This window comes from Manacus candei, unplaced genomic scaffold, assembly GCF_025592945.1.
Source record: "Manacus candei isolate 608988 ecotype Guabito, Panama unplaced genomic scaffold, ASM2559294v1 h1tg000028l, whole genome shotgun sequence".
NCBI classification, from domain to species: Eukaryota; Metazoa; Chordata; class Aves; order Passeriformes; family Pipridae; genus Manacus; species Manacus candei.
The window spans coordinates 32,508,968-32,532,250 of NW_026138076.1; positions in this window are offsets into that span (position 1 = coordinate 32,508,968).

Below are 23,283 nucleotides of genomic sequence, written 5' to 3' on the forward strand. Positions count from 1 at the left end.
CCTGGTTTTGGCTGGAGTAGAGTTAATTTTCTTCTTAGTAGCTGGTACAGTGCTGTGTTTTGCATTTAGCATGAGAATGGTGTTGACAACTCAGGGATGTTTTCCTTACTTTTGAGTGGTGCTTACACAGAGTCTCAAGGCCTTTTCTGTTCCTCACCCCACCCCACCAGCAAAGAGACTGGGGATGCACAAGGACTGGGGAAGGTACCCTGAGATTAGCTTGGCTGGTTAGAGCATGGTGCTAATAATGCCAAGGTTGTGGGCTTGATCCCCATATGGGCCATTCCCTTAACAGCTGGAATTGGTGATCCCTGTGGGTCTCCTCTAACTCAGAATGTTCTGTGATTAAGTGGATACACAGCCAGGACAGCTGACTGCAAATGACCCAAGGAATATCCCATACCATATGGCATCACAGTCAGCCTAAAAGCTGGGGGAAGAAGAAGGAAGTGGGGGTCATTCAGTGATCATGTTTGTCTTCCCAAATAACTGTGATGTGTGATGGAGCCATGCTTTCCTGGGTATGGCTGAACACCTACCTGCCTGTGGAAAGTAGTGAATGAATTCCTTGTTTTGCTTTCTTGTGTTCAGCTTTAGCTTTACCTGTTAAATGTCATCACCCTTTGTTATATTCTTTTGAACGAGATTTTGGTCTGCTGGGACCTAGAACTGCTTTTATCACTTCCTCATCAAACAACCTACAATCCAGCTCTCCTTTGCATTTGTGCTGCATGTTCAAAGCCAGGTTGGATGGGGCTCTGAGCAACCTGATCTAGTGGAAGGTGTCCCTGCCCATGGCAGGGGGTTAGAACTAGATGATCTTTAAGGTCCCTTCCAACCCAAACCATTCTGTGAACTGTTTTTACCTCAACCCATGAGTTTTCTTGCTCTTACTTTTTGATTCTTTCCCCCATCCCACTGAAGGGAAGTAAGCAAGTGGGTGCATGGAGCTTAATTGCCGACTGGGGTTAAACCATGACATGGAGAAATATTCCGAAGTACAGCAGAGTTGGTGGGACTATGGGTTATTACTCACACAGGAAAAGAGGAGGACATAAATTTCAGGGTCCTGAGTAATGTCATGTACCACTCTCACTTCCATGAGAAATGGGAAGCAGAAAGCTTACACTAAGGCTGGCTATTGATGCACATCAAGGCTTTTCTCTATTTAGTGAAGCCAAGGGGTGGTTCTGAGAGGAAAAGAACAAATTAAAAGCAACTTGTGTATGAGGGAGGTGTTTTTATTGGCTGCAGTGGACACAGGCATTTGTGCTGCATGTTATGCTGTTCATTATTGCCTACTACCCTCTCTCTTCACTGTACCTTATAAGTTCCTGGGGTCTGTATTCCCTTTTGCTCAGTTTCTGTAAATGCTAAACAGAATTTTGCCACATATAATGTTTTCCAGAGAAAACATCATCACCTTTTGTTATATTATTTTGAAGGAGTTTTTGGCCTGCTGGGACCTAGACCTGATTTTTCCCACTTCCCAATCAATTTACAATCCAACTCTCCTTTGCATAATCCTATTTCAAATATGAATAATATGAATCCTCCAGTTTGCCTGGTTATATTTCATCATTACCTTAGAGAAGAAGGGCAGGGCTGCTGCCAGGATGCCTTTGTACAGATTTTCTCTGCTGAAATCTAGTGAAGAAACTGTAGTTGTCTTGATAACATATTCAAGTTTTTTTTTTCCCCTCTTTTCCCAGCTCACAGTATCAGCAAGTTGTGGCTGTGCATTTTTCACTTGCAGTAGATAACAGCCTGCCCACCTCATCTTCAAAGGGTACAGGTCAGACAAGGTCCTACTGTCTCTTTCTCTGGCTGCAGCTTCCTGATATATCTGGCTCTGTCTTGGTGACCCTCAGATCCCTGCAGTGATGCCTATGTCACCTTTAGTTTTAATGAGCTTTTCAACATAGGAAAGGGGTGTTCAGCTCGAGTACATCAAAGTCCAGAAAGAGATGTCTGTAATAGGATTGATCAGACAAGCCTGTAGGTCGCGGAGCCAGCACAAGAAGCTGTGGGAGGTCAGAGTGAGTGGTCTTCATCTGGCCTCTGTCGTAGTGACCTCTCCTTTGCCAGGGAGCTGAACCAAGCTCTGCAGGGTGGATTACCAGCAGAGCTTCTCCAGCCCCACTCTTTGTGTATGGCAGGGCAGGATTGGAATTTGTATCTCTTTGGGGCTCCCGTGCTGCTCCTGATCCCTGTGGTGTAGGAATCAAAGCTATGTGATGTCTTGTGGGGTCAGAACAGGATGTGTTGGTACTTCTAGTCAAGAACACAGATCAGTTTTGTTCTTTGAAACTTTCTAGTTGCTCCTTTTCCTTGCATACGTTGTATGCTTGCCTTATATGTTTTGTCAAGTCAGGTAAGAAGAAAAAGTCCACACTGTATAATATGTTTTGGCAGACTGTCCCTTTTTCCCCAGAAGCAATTTGTGCCAATATGTAAGTATTCTACCAACTAAATATACATGGCTAATTTCTACAGATTTATTCATGCTGATGGGCCCCGCTTGCTGAAAGTGTTCTGTTCACACCAAATACTGCAATCCTGACCGTGCATTTGTGGATTAGCACGCTTGATTAAACATGCATACAGAACTGGAGATCACAGTGCAAGGCCATGGACTATCTGAACCTTTAATCTCAAATGTACCCCATGGGTAAGGTAGAATGATTAGTATCATCACATGTAACCATATAATTTTACCTCTCAACCCCCTTGATTTGGGAATCCCCAAAGATCCATGGAGAGTTGTGAGGCCCCACGATGCCCGAGTTCACATAAGCAGAGACCCACATTACCTGTGGTGGTGATTCTTTCCACCAAGGGAGAGCTAGGTGATAACCCAGCTATTTTCTTTTAGGTGCTTCCTTTCAAAATGGTCAAAGGCAGTGGGACTTGGAGTGCCCGACACCCTGCTGTTTGCATGGATCTGACATCGTCATTTCTTCTCCAGAGTAAGTTGGCTAAATTAATTTGATTTTAAAGAAGTGAAGCACTGAGACTGTGCCTGACATTTTCAGAATTCCAGGACGCTCTGTTCCCAGATCAATATGCTGATTTAGTAACATAACTTATGCTCAGGAAGGCCATGTGACACTCCCAGACCCATCTATCTTAGTCGAGCATTTCTATTAGAGCTGTACAAATCCTTTCCAGGACTGCAAGTGAAATTTTACAAGTTTCCCAGTAGAAAGGGATTGTGTGGAATTACAAATACCCCCCTGCCCCCCAATCACACACCAGATCTGAATATACCCCTTTTCTCATGTTTGAGTCTCAAGCAGGCCCTGACACAAGACCATCTGTGTGTTGCTTGTGGTCAGATAGACAGGCGCCCACATCCATAGATGTGCAGATGTAACAATAAGAGCCTACTGCCCATCAAATGTGCACTTGCATATGCAGATAAAGAAGAACATTTTTAAGCAGGTGCTTTTGGGAATTAAAAAGATGTGCTTGAAAAGGTAAAAGGGTACCTCAAGAGAGATTTAAGTTCTTCACATACTTAAATAGAATCAGAACAGTGCACAAATGTTGTCTGAACTTATCTACACACAAACAAACCCAATACCATTTGGTCATGTAACTCATTTAATATATATCAAAAGTATTTGGCTGTAGGCCAGTCGTGTTTAGAATACAGAAACAGCACATTGGAGTCAGCGATGGTTGAGTCACTCAAACAGAAAGTGACTTAAGGACACAGACAATGTGAATGAACTTCTTATTCTGGCAAAAGTATTGATAAAAGTATATCAGGAAAAGTGCTATTTTCTGTGTTAAACAGCTGTAGCTTTCTTACATGACATAATGCTTTGAGTTTGTACTTCCTTTTACTTAAAAGATGCTGGCTGCTGAATCTCCTAGTAGTGCTACAAAAATCTTTGTGTGTTATTTATTTCGAGGTGCGCAGAAACTCCGTTTTAAATAATGAGACATTTACTTAGTTGATTGTAGCAATGAAGCTACCTACCTTCTAAACTGATACCACTTGTTTCAGTATTGGCCCAGCTTTCTCAAGTACCATACTGTTTACCTGTAGGGACATTTGCCTGACTACAACTTTTAAGAACAGCTTAAATTTATGCTGGAAAGTGTCTGCACCTTACCAAAGGATACCAATTTTCTTCTAAGTGCCTTTTCTTACTCTAAGTAGCCCAGGTACTCCTGAAGGTATCACATTTATGTCCTATACAATTGCTGGCAGAGCCTTGTACATCAGAACCCTTTGTGCTCACCAGGGAACCAGGATTTGAAGGATCACTAAACTTAGCCATTTTGTATATCAGTCCACGAGGCAGCACTTTAATCATGTATTTTCAAGGTTAGAGTGTTCATTTTGGTCTCATACTTGCTAAGTGGCATAGAGATGTTATGCATGGTACATGGTAATGCTATAATTTATTGCTTTCTAAAAGCCACCCAAAGTATTGCACTGTAATCAAATAGCACTTCTTGATGACATTGTGTGCTCCAGATATATCCTGAACCAGGCTGACACAAATAAGTCATTTAAAGGTGCATAGCCAATCAGAAAATCTTGCTAAATGGAAGATTTGTGTATAAGCAGTTTTCTATGTTTTTAAATTATGGCTTTGTCTTAATGAGACATGTGCTAACAATGAAGCTATGTATATGTATTTGGTCTGTCCCTGTTATTCTCAACAAGGTAACTGATATGGCCATATTCTGACCTGCAACATGGGACCAGCATGAGGTTCGTTTTTCCCGATGAGGAAGAAAATAGTCCTGTTACTCCTACTCCTTACTTGACTTTGGTTACTGACCAAAAAACCACAGTTTTTATACTGGGGAAAAAAAATCAGACTACTCAAACAGAAGATGAAAACTGCCCTCAAAGAGGCTAACTGGTTTTTTGTTTGTTTGGTTGGTTGGTTGGTTTGGTTTTTTGGGGGGTTTTTTGCCCTTTTTTTTTTTTAACTGTAGAACCTGTGAATCTTCCAAAATCTAACAGTTTTCTGCTTCAGTTGGTTCTTACAAACATTAGCAGGTTACTTTAGATATTATGGAGGGTAATTAGTTTTTGTCAGGCTTATATAATTTAAAATGTCTCCTTTCTCTTTTGTTACCCTTTGAATGTCACTCCTGATTTCCCCTTTTTTTGTGAAGAGCCTCAAATGACCACTTCCTACCCTACCTCCAGGAACTCCAGCTGAGCAAGCTCACAGTTTGTAATGCTTCACCACTTAGCTTTGCTGAGGTACTTCTCACTCCTTGAGTGGCCAGGCTTCGGCCTGTGCTGCCTTCCTGGCTCTGCCAGATATTTAGTGCTCAATGCCTGCTTGTTGTACATTGTACAGCCCAGTCCAGGCATCCTTTCTGCTACACTGTCCTGCCACTCTCCTACCAATTATGGGAGCTGCTCTTTCATGCCTCAGGGTACCTTGTACAGCACCTTCAGGTATGGAAAACAGCCTCAATTTCTCTTGATTACAGGAGATGGGTACATCTCAGCACATCTTTTTGCTGTATTTCTGAGACTACTGGAGAGGTATTTGTAGGGGTAGGCCAGCCACCACCTCTTTGTGAGGACAGACAACGTTTACAAAGTGTCTGCTGGATTTTTAGAACTCTCTTCATTACCCGTCATTAATGATAACAAGTAAACAAAGTCACAGTGTATTCCGTAATTCAACTAATTCTAGCTGTAATAGGTCTGGGTCTTTGTAGAAATGTAACCTGTATCCTGGGAAACAGTGGACCAAGTTTGACATTGCAAGTATGTCCAAAAATGTAAATACAACTGTTGCACCTTAATTTGCAGAAATGTAGTATTTAGCTACGTCTGATATATTTTAAAATGCTTTTCAACATAATTCACTTGAAGATAATTTATTTTGTAAGACAACTTGGCCAATGCTACAATTCTTGGAGTCCTGTATTCTGCAGCATAAAGAGAAGCTGGCATATTTATGCCTTCTGAAGCCAGTGGAAGTCTGTGTGTTGACTTTCACAGGGCTCTGGATTAGATCTTTAATGAACATCTCCTGATATCATTATGGGAGCAAATATTGGAACAGCATCATGAAAACTTCAGATTTTGTTGATATGAAGGATTTATTAAATTTTTTTTAGTTCATAGAGTAGTTTGAAAATTGCTTCTTGAAAATTGCTTCTTCACCTGCTGCTCTGTTCATGCTTATCCCACAGTGACCTGAGCCACTCAAAAGAGTATTTAGTCAGAAAGAAGCTGAGGCTGAGATTAGGACGAATGAAGGAACAGTGCAATATAAAAGCAACCAATTGTTTTGAAGCAAATAGACAAGCTGCAAATCCAGAAATCAAATCTGAATGTGCCCAAAGAGATGCGGGGAGAACTTCTTGAACCTGATGATTTCGGAAGTGTGGCATGTTGGGTATCAGAGAACTTAATAGTTTTGAAATGTAAACACACAGTATGTAAAACATAAACCACAGAATTAATGAATCATGTTAATTTCACACTGCCCCCGCTTTGGACTAATTAGTGCAAATTAAATGCTGCACTTGTCAGGCAGAGCAGTTTGTGCACCATGTATTGCATTAAGAACTATTTTTGGATCCATTTGCGCAATGTGAAAATAGTGTGAAAATATTTTTATTTCAATTAGTGGTAGCTTTACAGTCATTAAAAGATTTCTTTAATAGGCTTAGACTCCCATGGCCTGCACAGCTGCATGAGGTCTGGTTTGTATTTAAAGGTGGGAAAAGACGTAGTGGGAAGGAGGACATTTAGCTGACTGGATTTACTTAATTAGCCCCCACCCCATTCTAAAATGCCAGACCAGCTGATCAATTATCTGTCCCTTCGTCAGAGGCCAATTGCTTAATTGCAAATTATCCCCAATAATTACAGAGCCAAATAACTACTGGATTTATCCCTAATGAATGTGGAAGCCCTTAACAAGGATTTAAATGTACCCACCAGGATTACTCGAAATCGACAGCTATCAAAGAGCTGGAATCTGCCACTCTCACTTGTGTGGAGGAGAACGTCACTCTGCTTATTTTCTGTTCATTTTCAGCGAGAGTCAGGGAAGTGAAGATGCTATGTCCATAATCTGTAATGTTTTTAGGGTCTAACATTTCCATTGTTTCAGTGAGACAGACTGAAAAAGAGAGATTACCAAAAATGAGAAAGGCTGTCAGAACACGGGATGCTGTGAAGTTGGGGCAGAATATAGGACAGAGCATGGAAATACTGCTTTTGCTGAAATGAGATGGAGCTCTGCCAGGCAGCAAAGAAAGGGATTGTCAAAACAGCAGCACACTCTCCCTCAGAGGCATTCCTGGTGTGGGAGAGGAGGGTCTGCCCACTGCAGGGACAGAGGCCTTCCCTCTCGGTGGGATGCTGTGCTGGGAACTGGCCGGCAGCAGCAGGGGTGTAATTAGCACTGACACAAAACACGAGGCAAAGCTTTTGACTCTTGCTTTTCAGTTTTGACAGAGAAGAAAAACATAAGAAAGGTGGTTTTTTTCTTTTTTTGCCTTTTGCTTTTTCCCCTCCCCTCTCTCTCTCCCCCTCCCTTAAATAGCTTTCTCTTTTCAAATTACCTGAAATCACTGGGTATGTGGGCCGTGTTCCATGGCGCTGCCCACTCCTCCACACTTGTCAGCCTGGAAACAAGAGGTGTACTTTATTGAAATACTAAACGAAATGAGAACAGAAATTTGAATATAATGCTGTGTCTGCTCATGGGCAGGTGAAGAAGACTCTGTAGCTGAAGAAGTAACAGAAATTTGGAGTGTGACAGAGGAAATAAACTGAATGCAAAGAAGCATGCAGAGGGGAGCTAAACTACACAACATGATGCAGGTAAATTAAAGTGGATTAACTGTTTTTGAAATGGAAGCTCAGCATCTGTCTGTTCTTTATCTTCCTTATACTGATACCAGAAGTCCAGTTCGGAAATCTGCGTGCCACTGTGCTAGCCACAGTAAAAACACTGTAACTCTGTGTCTCCCACCATCATTGCCCAACATCTAAACAAACCCATTCTCTCAGTTTTTATTTGCTTTTTCACTCCTATGTTGCCTGCTCTTTGTAGGTCATGTGTAAGCAATTTTTTCTGCTGCTTTTTCTAGGAGGTTAAGTAATTAACTTGGAGGAGAATAGAAAGCTGTGATCTTACCTCACTTTGAAAGGCTGTTTCCTGAGATTTCTGCAGCATGCTTTTTCCTCCTCTGAAATTTCTTACTCTGGATTCTTGCATGGGGAGTTGATATTCTTGACATCAAAGCCCCAACTGGGTCTTTAATTGGGAAGCATCCTATGGTATATTATACTCCTAAAAGGATTTTAACAATGACAAAATAAGGCATGATAAAATATTGGACTGTTTGAGGGTTGTTTCTTTAATGGCTGTGCCCTGTCTACTTGTATCCTGGTAGGATGGTTGTCAAAGTTTGCTAGTGCAAACAGAGCCTTAAAATTTCAGATTGTGCTTAATGGCTCAGTGGTTAGAGGACACAATCCTGAAGTTTCTGAAGCATGTCTGGATCTTCTGGATGTCACTACGTGAAATAGTGACCCCATAACTGGTATAACCTTGACTTGTCTAAAATCTGGGTTTATTTAAAATGTAGCTGGTCCTCAAATAATGACTTCAGTACCATTTGTTGTTTTCATATATAACTTTAAGTAGCTTCTCTAGTCTGTCTGTGCTGTTGTCAGTCTGTTGTGTTTGCTCCTTACAGGGTTAATTAAGAATACACTCTTGTTCCTACACATGGAATTAGCATGTTAAAATCAATGTGAATTTCTGTCTACACCACTTGTTCACAGAAAGGAACTGGATTTATTCTCTGTACCAGATGCTGGTAATGGGGTGGGGAGGAATAATCATCCATACATTCTTTTAAACGGAGCAGATCTTTTCTTTCCTATTTTTCTAAGTGATATACCTTACCCTTAAATGTTTTTATTATCAGTTTCTCATTCCTTCCTCCTTGGTTTCTTTTTCCCTTTAATACACATCCCAGTCTGCACTGCTGTTTGTTCTTCTTAAGTTGTGATGTAGTCTTGACTCTTATTTGTATTAATACCTGTTTTCAGTATTTGCACCCCTGAAATAAATGCCCAATGGTTAAGGGTGCCAGAAAAATCCAGCACTGTTGATTTTTCTTCTACTTTCCTTTTTAGTCTGGAACCAAAGCATCTTCCTTCCAGCTTCCTCAACTCCCTTGTAATTTGTTTAGCATGAACACTTTTCTGACAGCAATACTAGGTGCAGGCACATTACCTTTTTCTTTTTTTTTTTTTTTTAGATCTCTCTTTTCCATCCTATCTCTAATGTGGGGGATTTATGCATCAGAAATCATTGTAAAGCAACCTTTTCCTCAGCCCAGTGTGAAGCGTATTTCTCAATGAATCCTCTCCCATGTTCTTTGTCTTGTCACAATAAACAACCAACAGTTCCAAACAATATTGTAATTAAAATTTCCTCAAGGAATAGTTGTTGTTATGGATACTGTTAAGTTTGCTGAGAAATGTCAAGGGGTTACTGAGGAAGGAGAAATAGAAGATAGTAACCTGACCCACTGCCCCCGGGAGGGCGGCTCCTTATAACGCGGCCCGGGGGGCGCTGCCCTGGGCTCCGGCCGGAGCATCCCTGGAGCTGCCGGAGGGACACGGCTCACCGGGGTTACCCCTGTGTCCGGGGCACCTTCCCGCCCTCACCATCTGCGTCGTTCGTGCTCTGGGATTGGCAGGGCCGTCTGGGCCGGGTGCCTTCTCTTGCCGGGATGACAGTCTGCGTGTCTCTTGGGTGTTCGCTGCTTGCTCTGGCTCACAGCCTCAGAGAGGACTAGCAGATTAGAGAGGAACCCCCCCTTTCCCACTTCCCCCCTTTCTTCCCGCTGTAGCTTCAACTGCTATTGCCTATACTAAAGTAAGGCTCTGCAGGAGCTGTTAGCTATATATACATCTAAATTTACTTTATAGCAGGTTTGTTTCTTAAGAAGTCATTAAAAAATTGGCAGAAAACATATTTGTTTCTGCTCAGGCATTCGACTCCCACCCTGTATTTTAACTCCTCCTAAATGAAAAGTAAAGGGTAGCAGAGCAGCAGTCTCTGCTGTGAGTATATATTCAGGGAAATCAGGGAATCTCTGCGAAATAGATACTGGTTCACCCAAGACAGAGGCTGTGGCTTTGCTTCAACACCATATTACAACATTGGATCTGCTGGCATTGCCCATTAGGAAGGGCAGCGGTCTGCCCAATAGCTCTTTAAAATGCTTAAAATCAGATTGCAGGGAAGAGCGGAAACCTGGGGCATTCTGGGAAGTCCTGGAAAGTCCTACATACAAAAGCAAGGAAAGTCTAGAATGAGCAAAAGGAGAAACAAAGCTTGAAAAACAGTTAAAACAGGGAAAGCACAGAATGGCCTCTCAAGTGCTGTGAAGGCCTCTCGTATTTGAATACCTCATTAAGCAGCTGCATAGGAACTGAGAACCTAAATATCTTAAAATATGATCTCAAATAACTCAGGTTTTAAGCTGTCTGGAAAGGGAAGTGATCTCCGGTTTCAGGATATGAAAATGCGGGATGAACAGTTACTTTCCACTCCATGTCTTTAAGATTTGTCTCATCAATCATAAACCTAGGAAATTATAGTAAAGATTTAAATTCTGTACGGCTCTGTACTGGTTCATTCTGAGAAATACAGAGCGAGAAGGGATGTTAGAGGTCCTACTTTATGAATTAAATATCTTGTAAATGGAAGTTGTATCCCGTGAAGTGATTGGCTCTGAACACGTGTAGAGCTGTACAGGACTATCCCCATGCTCGGTTAGGTGGGGATGTGTACGTCCCTTGTGAGATCAAGGCACATCCTGCTTCAGCCTGGAAAATCTCAGAGGCTGGGGCAAAAGCATTCAAGCTGTACAGAAATACTCCTACCCGATGAAGGTATTTCAGTCTTCTACTCCTTTAAAAAGACGAACCCAACCTTTTTCATTCAGTCCTAGGCTGACAGATTTGGAGTTTTAGGAGAGATCTGCTTTTGGCTTATGATGCTGAACCAAATTTTGAAATAGAGGGGAGAAAAAAAAGCATTCCAAAGGCAAAATTGGAGTTAATGCTAAAAAATTTCAACATATAGACAAAATTGTAAGTGACTAAGAATAGGAATTTAGAAACTACTCTGCCCTCTCAGTATGTTGCTGCCATGACACTACAGTAATTTATTGCTGCAGAACATTCCCTTCTAGAACTCTAAATATTTTAAGGAATTTCAATTACATATTGCAGGGGAACATCTTTAAAAGCATTCAGGTTTTCTAGCTTTAGGGACCTTAGAGGAATCTATATGCAGAAAAGCAAACAAACCCAGTGAGAAATGTACACTGTTTAATTAAAATACTAGATTTTGGGACTTTCTTTTTCTTACTAACCGTGACTTACTAAGGAAAAAAAATCCTTTAATAAAATCCTTTAAGTGTACAGATAGATTTTTTTTTCTTCAGAGCTTTGTACAAGTGGCTTGTATTGTCACTGACAAAAAATTCATAGACTTGGGTGTATTTTTTGCTCTTTTCATATGTTAATGAGTTATGGACTGTTTTGCACCATTTATATGATCAGCAGTTTAAATGCTCATTGTCCTGAGAAATGTTGAATTCATTATGAGAGAGAGAAGTAATAGATTCAGTATCTTCATCTTGGTAATCAATTGTTATGATAGATGCTCAGTGACTGTGGATGCAGGCAGGGAGGAGAGCTGCTCAGTGAAGGAACTGCCACCCTCGGTGACAGTCAGAACTCACTGGCTCTCAAGTTTCATAGGGAAACACACAGGTTATTTTTGCTGCATTGGTATATGTGACTAGGAGTTGCAGTTTCTGGGCTGTTGCAACAGAGTTGGTACTTGCAACACAAAACAACACTCTTCTTTGCACTCCATACGAATCTTTAATGATTTCAAAGAGTATGATTAAAAGAGGAGGAAGGCTTAGATACTTGTTAAGGACTCAGTTATAGGTGGCACTCCTGTACTGTTTGTCTCTGCAGTGCGATGTAAACTACTTCACAGCAAAGTAGTGCTATGTAAAGCATACTTCAAAATTTCAGTTTGGGAGGCAGTAAATAGCGTTTCTGTTTTCTGACTGGCATTTACTTGTGAGCCGAAATTTTTCTGTGATGTTCTCTGCTTCGATGCTGAACATTTTGTCTGCTTTGTGAAGCTGCATAACATAAGTGACGTCTCAATCTTTAGAAATGGATGTTTGCTTCCTTTCAAAGTCTAAATGGAGACCACTGCTCATAGATAAAAGTCAAAAGAAGTTGTGAGAGGGTTAAGCTCTACCATAATGATAAGTAACAGAGGCCTTTTGGGGAGTAATGCAGAAATCATGATGCATCAGAAAAGACGTGCTCCTTCCTTCTTGATTTCTGTCGTATCAGGAATCAGCACTGAAGCGAGGGAGGAAGGGAAGATCTTGAGCATGATTCTGGGCCTTGTGGACTAGACTTGACCACACAGCTCAGTGAAGTACTCCATTTCCACTTGCGCCAGTCTAGCTTCTTCCACTGGGTACAGCAAGGCATATGCTCTGCAGGAGCTGATGGGGAGCTGTGCTTCTCTCTTACATAGGTATGACCAGTACTAAAAATTCGTTCTGAGTTTTGATCACAGTGACATCAGTGTTCTTCTAAAATCAACCAGCAAAGAAAATGTAGCTGAGGCTATTTTATGTTTATGATCTCTCATATATGTGATCTCAGTGGTGGGACCTGATGCTATCGGTGCCCTAACTCAAAACATCTCTCAGCAGGCACTCAGCTCACCAGCCCAGCCTGAGCTGTATGATACTAATTAATTCTAAAGAAGGCTAAGTGGATTCTGGGTATGATATTATTAGTACTGAGGTAATTGGGTGACACACCAGAAGGATTTGAAATTGCTAGCTCAGTTATAAGCGTAAGGGACTCTGGCTTGTTCTTCCTTAAATACCCTCTTTCCGTATTCCCTTGGCTCCAGAATATTTACCTGCCTAATTGTTGTTTGTAAATCGAGGCTCTTCCCTCTCCCCCACCCCCTAAATCTTCCTTAGGTGCCGAAAGGAAAAAATAGCATACAAGGACGTGGCTGTGAAGCATTACTTTTCTGTTCTGCCTCTCTGTGTAGAGCTTTTTGTGGCACTCAGGGGTGCAGTAGGGCTTGAAGAGTCCAGACAGTGTGCCAAGGCATATTCCTGTAGGACATCACTAGAGATCCCTGCTCGTAAACCCTGCCTGCAGAGTTGTATGTAACAGGAGAGAGAAAAAGAGAGGGAAAGAGAAAGAGGTGAAGCAGGGAGAACACAGAGGTGTGATTAAGGACTTACAGAGAAGACAGAGGGAAAAAACTGAGAGAGAGAACATAGTGAACAGACTGAGAGATGGGAAACAACCTCCCAGGCCCAGATGAAGACAAAGGGGCTGAAACACAGAGTAAAGGGAAAAAGATAATTGCAATTCTGGGTTACTATATTAAGACAAAAAGCTGGGCCAGTCCCAACCAGCCTATGTGGAAAGTCTAAGAGCTGGCTGGGAATCAGGAGGCAGAGGCTGTGAAAAGAAGGGAGAGATGGGAGAAAGAGGTTGGCCATGAGAGCAAGAAAATGCTTTTTGAGGGACTGAGAATTGTTCAGCTGGGAAGGTGCATTTGGTTGTTGGTTAAATGCTCAGAAATCTTCAAAGAGAGATAGAAAAGGCCTTTTGCAAAGAGGCAGTGTGAAGAGCTTTGCATAGAGATCACTTTTAACAAGGTAAAAAGGGTGGTGATTTAATTCATGTCCAGCATTGTGTAAGCGCTGGACACTTACCACAATTTAATCTCAGGCCACTTACCTGGGTATCTAAACATGGATTTAAGGGCACAACTTTACGTGTGTGAAAGGAGAAGCAGAGCAGGGAACTTGGTCTACTTATGTTGCTGGTGTAAATGTCTGGAAATCACACTTGCCTGGGTGGCAGAAGGCACAGATTACTGTTGTTTTAGTAGATTGTCACCAACTCATATTTTCACTCTTCAAAACAGGAGAATCTGGGATAGTGGAAAGAGAAGTCAGTGGAGCTCTTGCAAGCCTTGCTAATGCAGAATATTCCTGGATGTTTTTAGTTATGAATCAGCTTCATCTTGGTTTCTAATGAATGATTTAAAAACTAGTGCCCATTTGTGAGAAGCACTTTTATACTGATAATATTCCCATCTGTGTTGTTAGTCTCATAATTTATTTCTGTGTTTGGCTACTTTCTTCGGACATGTACAGCCTAAAATTGAACTCAAATTCTATGCCACGTATGGTGTTAAATACCAATTTTAATGCAAGTTTTTATTGTATTTATCTATGGCTGAACAAAAACTAAAGAATCCAGGCAATATTAAGAGGCTCCTTAGAATTTCACCAGTCCCCTCATTCTGACTAGTGATGCCATGAGAAATTGGAAGTGGGATAAGTGAATGGGGCAGGTTAAGGGAGTTGGAGGGCTCCCTTTCTTCCCTTCTTCAGTTCCTTGTAACTTGCATTAAATTATAGATAAACTCTTAATAAGAACAAAAGAGTAAAAGAGTGACAGCTGAATTTTTAGATTCTGATGACCTAAAAAATTACTTTAAAGACATAAGGAAACATAAAGGATTGAAATATATGACTGTAAACATCCAGACATTGTATTGTCTTTTCTCAGATTCAGCTTCTGATATACACATTCATGAATAGCCCATTTCAGTGACATTACTGGGACAAGATTCCTATGGGTAAAATTCTTGTTACTTCACTAATATCAGTTAAAGTCAACATTTCTACACAGATTTGAACTTGCTTGATGAATTTTGTGAGGTTTGTGTTATGCGTAGAGCAAGATGTGGGTGCTCTCACCAATGGGTATATATTGGAATGTGGTGGCAAATACTGACTGCTGCGTGGGGAGATGGCTCAAGTGCAGAGTAGTCCTTGACCAAGCAGCGAAGGACTCTCTGAGGTGTCCCCTGTGGGGAGGAGCAGGAAGGGAGTTTGTGAGTGGAGAGCATTGCAGAACAGCAGCTAAGGACTCCGAGGAAACAGGTACTCAGAAAAGCACTGAATGCCTGAAAAGCAGCTCAGCAAACACTTTTCTATGAAGTTGAAAGGAACTATGAGCAATAGGCAAGTAGCTTTACTAATATGGTTTGTTCAGCAAGCTAACATTAAGCTCAATGAGGGAGTAAGAAATTGTTAGCAAGCCACTGCAGAAACGTGAGGAATATTGCAGCTGGAAAGTATGAAACTATGCAACTGCATATAATACAAATATTAGTTTTCTATGAGAGGCCAAAACAAAGGGGGACACTTGAAACACATAGATTTAAGACTTAGGAGTTGCACAGGTGATTTGGAATCCTTCCTTCAGAAACAGATTGTAATGGGCATCAGAGACCCAAACTGTTAATAGGAATTGTCGACTATCCCAAGTTAAAGAAACAGTAAGGATGGATGAAGGAGGCCACAGCGCAGAGGCAGACCAGACTGCAGATTCTGGAAGGAAAAACCAAGGCAGTGATCCCTTCAGTTGGGGCCACAGCCCATCACAAGCCCACGGGAGTGCAGGCGGCAGAGCAAAACTGATGACTCCAAGGGGAAATGTGCCAAACATACACAGAGCTCTCTTTAAATGCTGCCCCAGCACACTGTGCTATCTGCATGTGATGGCTTTCAGCAGGCTGCGTGAAATGATTTGGTAGCCTTAGCTGAGTCCCACCACAGAAATGCCAAGCTTCTTAAGCTGCTTAACAGGCTTGGCGAAGAGGATAATGATTAACCGTTTATTAAAGTCAGCCCCTCTAGGTCAGAATGAGGGATATTGGTATTGAGAAAGCTCGTGCTGCTCTTGCCTTCCCAGTGCCTTTTATGCAGATAGGGGACTTTAGCCTTTGGGGATACAGTCAGTGGTATTAAATTTACTTAAAAGTATGAAGTGCCTTCATTTCTCTGCTGAATACCACTGTGGGCCATTGTGAACTTCCCCCATGCAGTTTGAATCTCCTTAAAGGCAGACATGCACTGGTTTCTCAGAATAACTCTACTGAGAGCATGCAGTGTACATGTCAACTTAATTAAATGAATTTGTTTAAAATACGATCGATGGTGTGTGAAATTATATAATTATTCCATAAATACACTTTGTTAATTAATTAATACTTTAATTAAAGGGTAATTGGAAACTCTTTGCCTTATTACCTTTTTTGAAGGACTTGAATGTGTCTTTACCTCATATTCACTGATTAGACCAAAAAAACCCCATTTTTTTAAAAAGAAGGTATTAAACTATGAGTCCAGGAGATTTAAAAAAAAAAAAAAGGGCACAAGATGACAACTATGTCCCAGTTTGCTATAGGAAGGAATTCGACTGCCCTTTAATCTTTGCTTTCAGTCAGCCTTCAGTTTTTCTAATATCCTTCGTGTCTCTTATTCTGGGAGAGTGATTGTCTCTCTGGGAGTTTTGCCTTGAAATGTCTCCCTGGAAAAAGAACTTGGAACAAAGTGCTGTGAACTAGTTGTTGGTTGAGAGAGCTGGTATTAGCAGTTTGTCAGAGCTAGACATAAATCCCTCTTTTCCCCTCATAATAATTTTCCTCCAGTATCATTCAGTTTACCTGTTTATTTTGAAGACTATCCATATTAACAAACCCAGACTCCCTATAACTCACTGCCAGAACAGCACTCCAATCCCCAGACCACTTTTTGTAACTGCTGGTGTGGAATAAATGAAAAGAAATCACTGGAAACCAAGAAGAGAGAAATGACTGTGGCCCTTATCTTGCCCCTGGAAATTCATATATAATTCACACTGAAGCCAATAGGCTAGGAAGGGCAAATTTGAGGCCTGTCTGTGAAAAATTATCAAGAGCTCCCAAATTAAGACTCTAATTTTGCAAACTTGCACAGTTAAATGTGAATGCCTTCTGCGAAAGCAATGGAAAGGGTGCTGCTTGCAGGTGGAAAGTGAGTTCATGCTTTTGTTTGCAGCTTTGGGATGTAGACAAATGTGAACTAGGAAATTCTGGACGGTAGATAGTTATTCTGCATGTTTTGATCTTGTGCTTATGTGGCAAAATTAAACTGATAACTTTTTGCAGCTGTTAACTCTCTGCAACTGCCTGCTGCTTGTGGATGCATCAAGAGCTAAAGAGTTGTTTGGTTGTGACTGGTTTAAAACATTGGTGTTTTTAAACTTCTAACCTGTCCTGCAGTACCATACCCACTGTAGACCTAGAAGGTCTTAAGAGAAATCAAAAGTTCATTGCTGTGACAGCACTTTACTGTGTGACATAAGAGGATTATATGAGGCTGGCACAGAAAGAACAAGGAGCCCTGTAACTAGCATAGGGACAAGTAAAAACTAAGTCACTCAGGAGTAGATTACAGCACATCTAGGACAGGTAAAGGACCCTGTGTGCATGTATTTTCACAGTAAAAGTTACACACCTTTTCAGTGATTATTAGATTTTTTAAAACAAAATCTGCAATTTAAAATATTTTTTAATTCCTAGTTGAAAAAATGAGCTCACTGCATTGTATCCTCATAGAAAAGCTACTCTTATTTGTCTTTAAATTCAACAGTGAATCACAAGCCATGCCTGACCTATTCATGTGTGAGATGTCAGGTGCATGAGAGCTTACATCACATGCTATGCCGATGCATAAAATTTTTAAGCCTGTCCTTGACAACTGAACAATTCAGCAACTTGGACGCAAGCTGCAAGGATCAAGAAGTAGGACAAAATTACAACTGTTTATACAGCTTTGCACAATGCCATGGCAATGCTTTTTGCAAGAAGAAATATTTACTGAGAGTAAACACAGTTTAGAATGAGATTTAGTGTCTGTGTCTTCTCTGCAGAAATCCACACACAGAATGCTGCGTTTAATGCTGCTTGAAGAGCCTGAGCCTTTTCCTTGGTGAGCCCTCTGTTTTTTGAAGGTACAGGAACGTTTGGGGTAAGAGAAAGTGCCCACAACATGAAGAAAAGCTTGCATAGGCAAAAGGGAAATTTAATGTAAGCTCTACTTCTGTTTTTTTGCCATACTGCAGATTGTTTGACAAGAATGATACCAATTAGTGCCAGTGATAGCATAGTTTATGATACTGACATCTGTCCAAGAGAAACTGGCCCAAAAACATCAAACTTATTTTGCAGATGTCACTGAATAATCATTAGGTGGTGATAATTTTCGGTTGCCCAGTGGGGAAAGGTTCCAGCATATTAAATGATTGAAGTTTCTGAAGTTCAAAAAAATTGCAAGTGAGAATTTTCACTTGAGACAGCGGGCTGAGGGTTTGCCATCCATCTTTTGCTTTCTTGCAAAGTTTAGGAGCAGAGGGAATGGTCTTTTCAGCAAGGCTGAAATATTTTTGGGGTTCTATGTTTTGACTGGATTTACAGGTCCAAATTTATCTTGGGGCTAGCTACACTGGCATCTCTAAAGTCATGCTTGTTATCTGCAGGCTGAATTGCACCAGTAAAAAACTGATCATTCTGACAGGGGCATTTTATTACTTTCAGGAACTATCTAAATGTTGAGGTGATTTTAGTCAATATCTATTTCACATTCAGGCTTGCAAAACTGAAAATACAAACCTCCACCTGTAAGAAGTCACCTAAATAAATGGCTTGATTTTTCTTCTTCCAGGTGTGTTGTGAACAGACAGGGCTCAGTGGAAGCTGTAGCCACACAGCAGCTCTGGTCATTGAGCTCCCCCTTTAAGTGGATAAAAATGAATTTAAGTGCCAGTGGACATTTGTGTAACTTACATTTAGAGATCTGATGATATCCTAAGTTATACTGGGGGTGGAGTATCTTTGTATGTCCTTTTGGGGGTTTTGTTTAACTCTAGAATTATCTCCCTAAGAGACAACCCCTGTCCCCATTTCTTGGCAAAGCCTTAAATTTGGAAGGAACAAGTCTGTCCGATACTAATATCAGGCTCAAACTAAGAGATGAACCTGAATAAGTCTAAGCTGCTATCTTGTGTACTTCTAGATTCCTCAGCCTCTTCATGACAGTGATAAAGGGATTGGGATTCTTTTTCATGTAAATCCAGGAGGAGGACAGCCAAAGCCTGCAGGGAAAATCTTGTCCCTTCTCACACCCCAGTGTAGAATTTACACCTTCTTACACGTCAGCTCTGAAATTAATCCTCTTGGTCTTACTGAATCTGAAGTAGTCTAACATGGAATAATTTACATGGTGAGGGGCTGAAAGAGATGTGTAGCCATAAAGACAGCAATCAGAAGGATGTAAGAAGGTAGAAATTAAAGTAAGTGGTAGCTTACTTATATTTCAAATTCACTTAGATTTCTATGTGAGTTTGGTCCTTACTGTGTGTTAGGGAGAAAGCAAGACCTCATCATTATTTCCTGTTGCTAAATGAGACAGATGTAACAATATCAACATTTTTTAATTCACATATACCTGGTTTTAGAAGGAATTATGAAATGGATATGACTCTTCTTTTATTTTTGAGTTGCATGCTGGGAAAACAATGCACTCATGTAGATATGAACAGAAATCATTGCTGCCTGTTAAAACAAATTAGGAAACATGCTTTCAAATCTTAATATAATTTCTAGAGGAAGAAGCCTCTTGACTTGAATAGTAAAGGTCTGAAAATGGTCAGAGAGAGTCATAGAACTAAGTGGGGATCCCAATTACAGATTAGCAGTAATGCAAATGTTGCTGCAGCGGAACCACTCAGCTTCTGCAGCTCAGGAGCTGTGGCTGTGCCTAGAGCGCAGGCATAGAAAACCTCCCTTTCATTATTGTTTTTAATTATCTGCACAACGACAGCGCTGGAATACCTGCTACACACTGAGGCCCTTTGTGCAAGCCCATCAGCAGAGGCTATGCAGCCAAAGCCCGTATTTTTTGCCTTCTGGAGGTCTTTCCAGCTGAATTTTGCTTTCATGCAGATGCCTTTCTTTCATGTTTACTCCTTATCTTCACTGACTAATTCCCCTACTCCACTGGACATACACAACAGATGCTGCCTTATGTGATGATACCAGGTTTCCTGCTGAGATCCTGAGGTTCCCGTGTAAGACTGTTGTGTTCTTGTGAGGAAGTGAGGGTGCTCTGTGCAAGGCTGGCCTCGGAGCACAGACCTCTTGGAGATGAGCAGTGTGTGTCTAGCCTCCTCCCTCTTTCATAAAGGAGCTTGCAGGTTTAGACAAAGAGCAGGAAGCTGATAAGCTCTTCATAGAACTCGGAAATGAGATATTAGTCCATGCTCTGGTCTTCTCATATGTTAGACTTTTGTTTGGCGTGCCCTCATTCTTGTTGCTTATCCCTGTGTTTTTCCCATGTACTTAGCAGGCACTATATACCTTCATGGGAGAGTAAAGCAACCAGGAAAACTAAGAGGAGGAGTCAAGAGTTGGCAAAGGGAAGTTCACTTTCTCACAGACAGTCACTGAAACTAATCCCTCTCTTGTGCTTCCAGCTGGAGGCTGCATAGTTTGAGACCATGTGAAAACATAAAATACTGATGGTGTACCTTTGGCTTGGACCTACTTGATCATGTGTTGGAGGTGCTGTGCCTGTAGCACTGGGAGGATAAAAGGCACTGACTGGGCAGTCTTTGTGTCCTGGAGCAGAAGGGTCCAGGCCAGAACTAATGGACAGGTAAGCACAGGCAAAATGAATGCCCACTGAGCAACGGTAAGGAGGGATAACTGGAACCAATCACAAACAGGGAAGTGCAAGGAAATCTGGTCCCGGTTTTTGGCCCCTTGACAGTGCTGAGCTGCTCTAAGATGACAGGAAAGAGGCAGAAAGAAGGCAGCTGGGCCCCTCTTCACAATGCTGTGTTTCGCCCATTGGAGAGCCTTTGCCTCCAACTCAGTCTCATTGTGAGGAGTCTGAGGAATGATTAATAGCAAAGGATACAGGCAATTTCTGATGGATGCTGTCGGGGTATCAAGGCTTGTGATAATGCAGATACTCCTTGTTCACCTTACCTGCTTTCCTGACGGCTTTGTGCCAAAGATTCATGTGGCAGCAAATTTCTACCTGTTGTAGACACATGAAGGATGACTTGTATATATGAGGGCATAAGGTACCCTTTTGTCAACAGAGAAGCAGGCAGATGAAAGCTAGAGCACAGCCTGGAAAAAGCTGTGTGGTTGAGGGTGGGAAAAAGTAGTGAAGTTGGTTAAAGCTGATCTGGGGAATGAGAACTGACTGTACAAATGCATCATCAGGAGGACTGATGCTTACAAAGAGTGGATCCATTAATAACTGAGGAGGAGAAGGAAAGGATGAGGAGTAAAGTCATAACACTACTGAACTTCTTTTAGAATAAAGGAAGACTGGGAAGTAATACAGATCTCAGGAAGATAGCTCTTCGAAAGCATCGAGGGGATAGCAGGAATAAATGCAAATCAGCTGGCCTACATTGTGCCTATCCACGTGAAGGCAATAAAGGGACAAACTTAGTGAATTGCTAATCGTGGTTCCTCGGAAATCACCAAGAGCTGCAGAAGCTCCGGAAGGCAGGGGAGGGGGAGAAGCGAAGGCGAAATTCCACCCTGATCCTGGCAGGGCTGAGCAATTAAAGCCCAGTCAATCCAGGAGCAGTCCTCTGGGAAATAATGCAGCAAGCGAATGGAGGAAAGAAAAATCTTTCAGAAAAAAGGAAATGATGAATGGTGGTGGGTGGCCTGGTGCAGCTCTTCTCAAGGTGATAGGAGCAGTGCAAAGTGAATTCCTTAAAGTTAAGCTTTGAACCCTGTGTTGTGATTCAGGGCTCCATGTTGTTCTCTGGGCAATTCAGAAGGGCAATGCAGGGGGAAGCTTTGCATGGATATATCTGCAGGGCATTTCTACTTTTTGTTATGAGAAAGGAGTCCTGTGGGGGGAGGCAAATTCTATTTGAGAGTTAATAAGATATTTAAACATTAATAATACTAAATATCATAATAATATATACTGTGTAAACCCATACCAGTAGCTCTGTGCCATTTAGGATCTAAATGAATACAGGAAAAAAAAAAAAAGGAACACAGAATTCAGGGGACAAAACAATTGGTAAGGGTTTAAAATGTATTTTGTGTAGTTAGCCCATTTTCCAAATGTTTTCCTGATGTTATTTCATATCAAAACATCTGTGTTACGCAGCAAGGGCTAGGTTTTCAATTAGAGTCTTCCTCTAAGTAACCTAAGGTTCTGCCCTGAACCCCAGAAACCTTCCCAGCTTAAACATTGCCAAAATCTGGGATGTCTCTGCAGAGCATTTAAGCTTTGTCAGGGTTCCAAAATTCTTTTACTGAAATACTCAATTCTGGTTACCTATGACTGAGAATACATTTGTAGTTAGATCTATACCACAGTAAGAATTGGATATGGCTGGAAATAGCTGTCCATTTTAGTCAGGTTTGTTTTTAAGCTGGATCAGGTTTGGAAGAGGATTTGGGCTTGTTTGTGCCATCTCATGCATGCTCATCCCTCCAGTGAGAGGGATCAAGTGGCTACCTTGGAGGGGGCAGGGTACTATTGCCCAGGTGGCAGCAGCAAGGACCCCTGGTTACCATTGTGTGAAGTGCTTTTAGGATTCATCATGTTGATAAGTCAGACAACAATTTCGGTTTACTTGTCTTTCCCTTTTTGCTATTGCAGGATTTTAGCTTTTTGGTTTTTTTCTGGGAAGTAGGGGAGGTAGTGAAAAAGGAAGGGGATTTTCAAGTGGTTTTTAATTTTTTGTCCTTCAATGTGACTGAGTGGCTGCAACTTGAACGCAACAAACCCTGAGTGATACAGCAAATGTAACAAAGAAAGAAATACCAGGATAGCTGGATAGCTGGAAAATAAGAGTGAGGTAAGTAATAAAAATGAGGATCAGATTGGAAAAAGAATACAAAATATTTGATGTGAGGACAGAGTGCTTGGGAAGAGTGGAAAGGCAGAGAGAGCTCAGAGGTTTCTAGCAGGTGTTGAGCCTGATGCACACATCCTTTGCACAACAGTGAGTGGCTAAGCAGGGAGAATACAAAGAAACATGACTGACATAAGCACAGTCACCATGCCAATGAGCACAAGTGCCTGTATATATTAATAGGCCAGAGGGAAGATGTGAATGCAACAGGAGTGCTAGCTACTGAAGGTGAGCTCTATCATCAGCAATATGTGGATGTAGGGTGAGAATTTGACATCCGATTGCGTTGCTTGCTCTCTCTGGGGAGAGAGGGCTGTTCAGGCGTTTTGGAAATGTGCCTCCCAAAGACAGCCCAGGTATTCTGAGGTTGT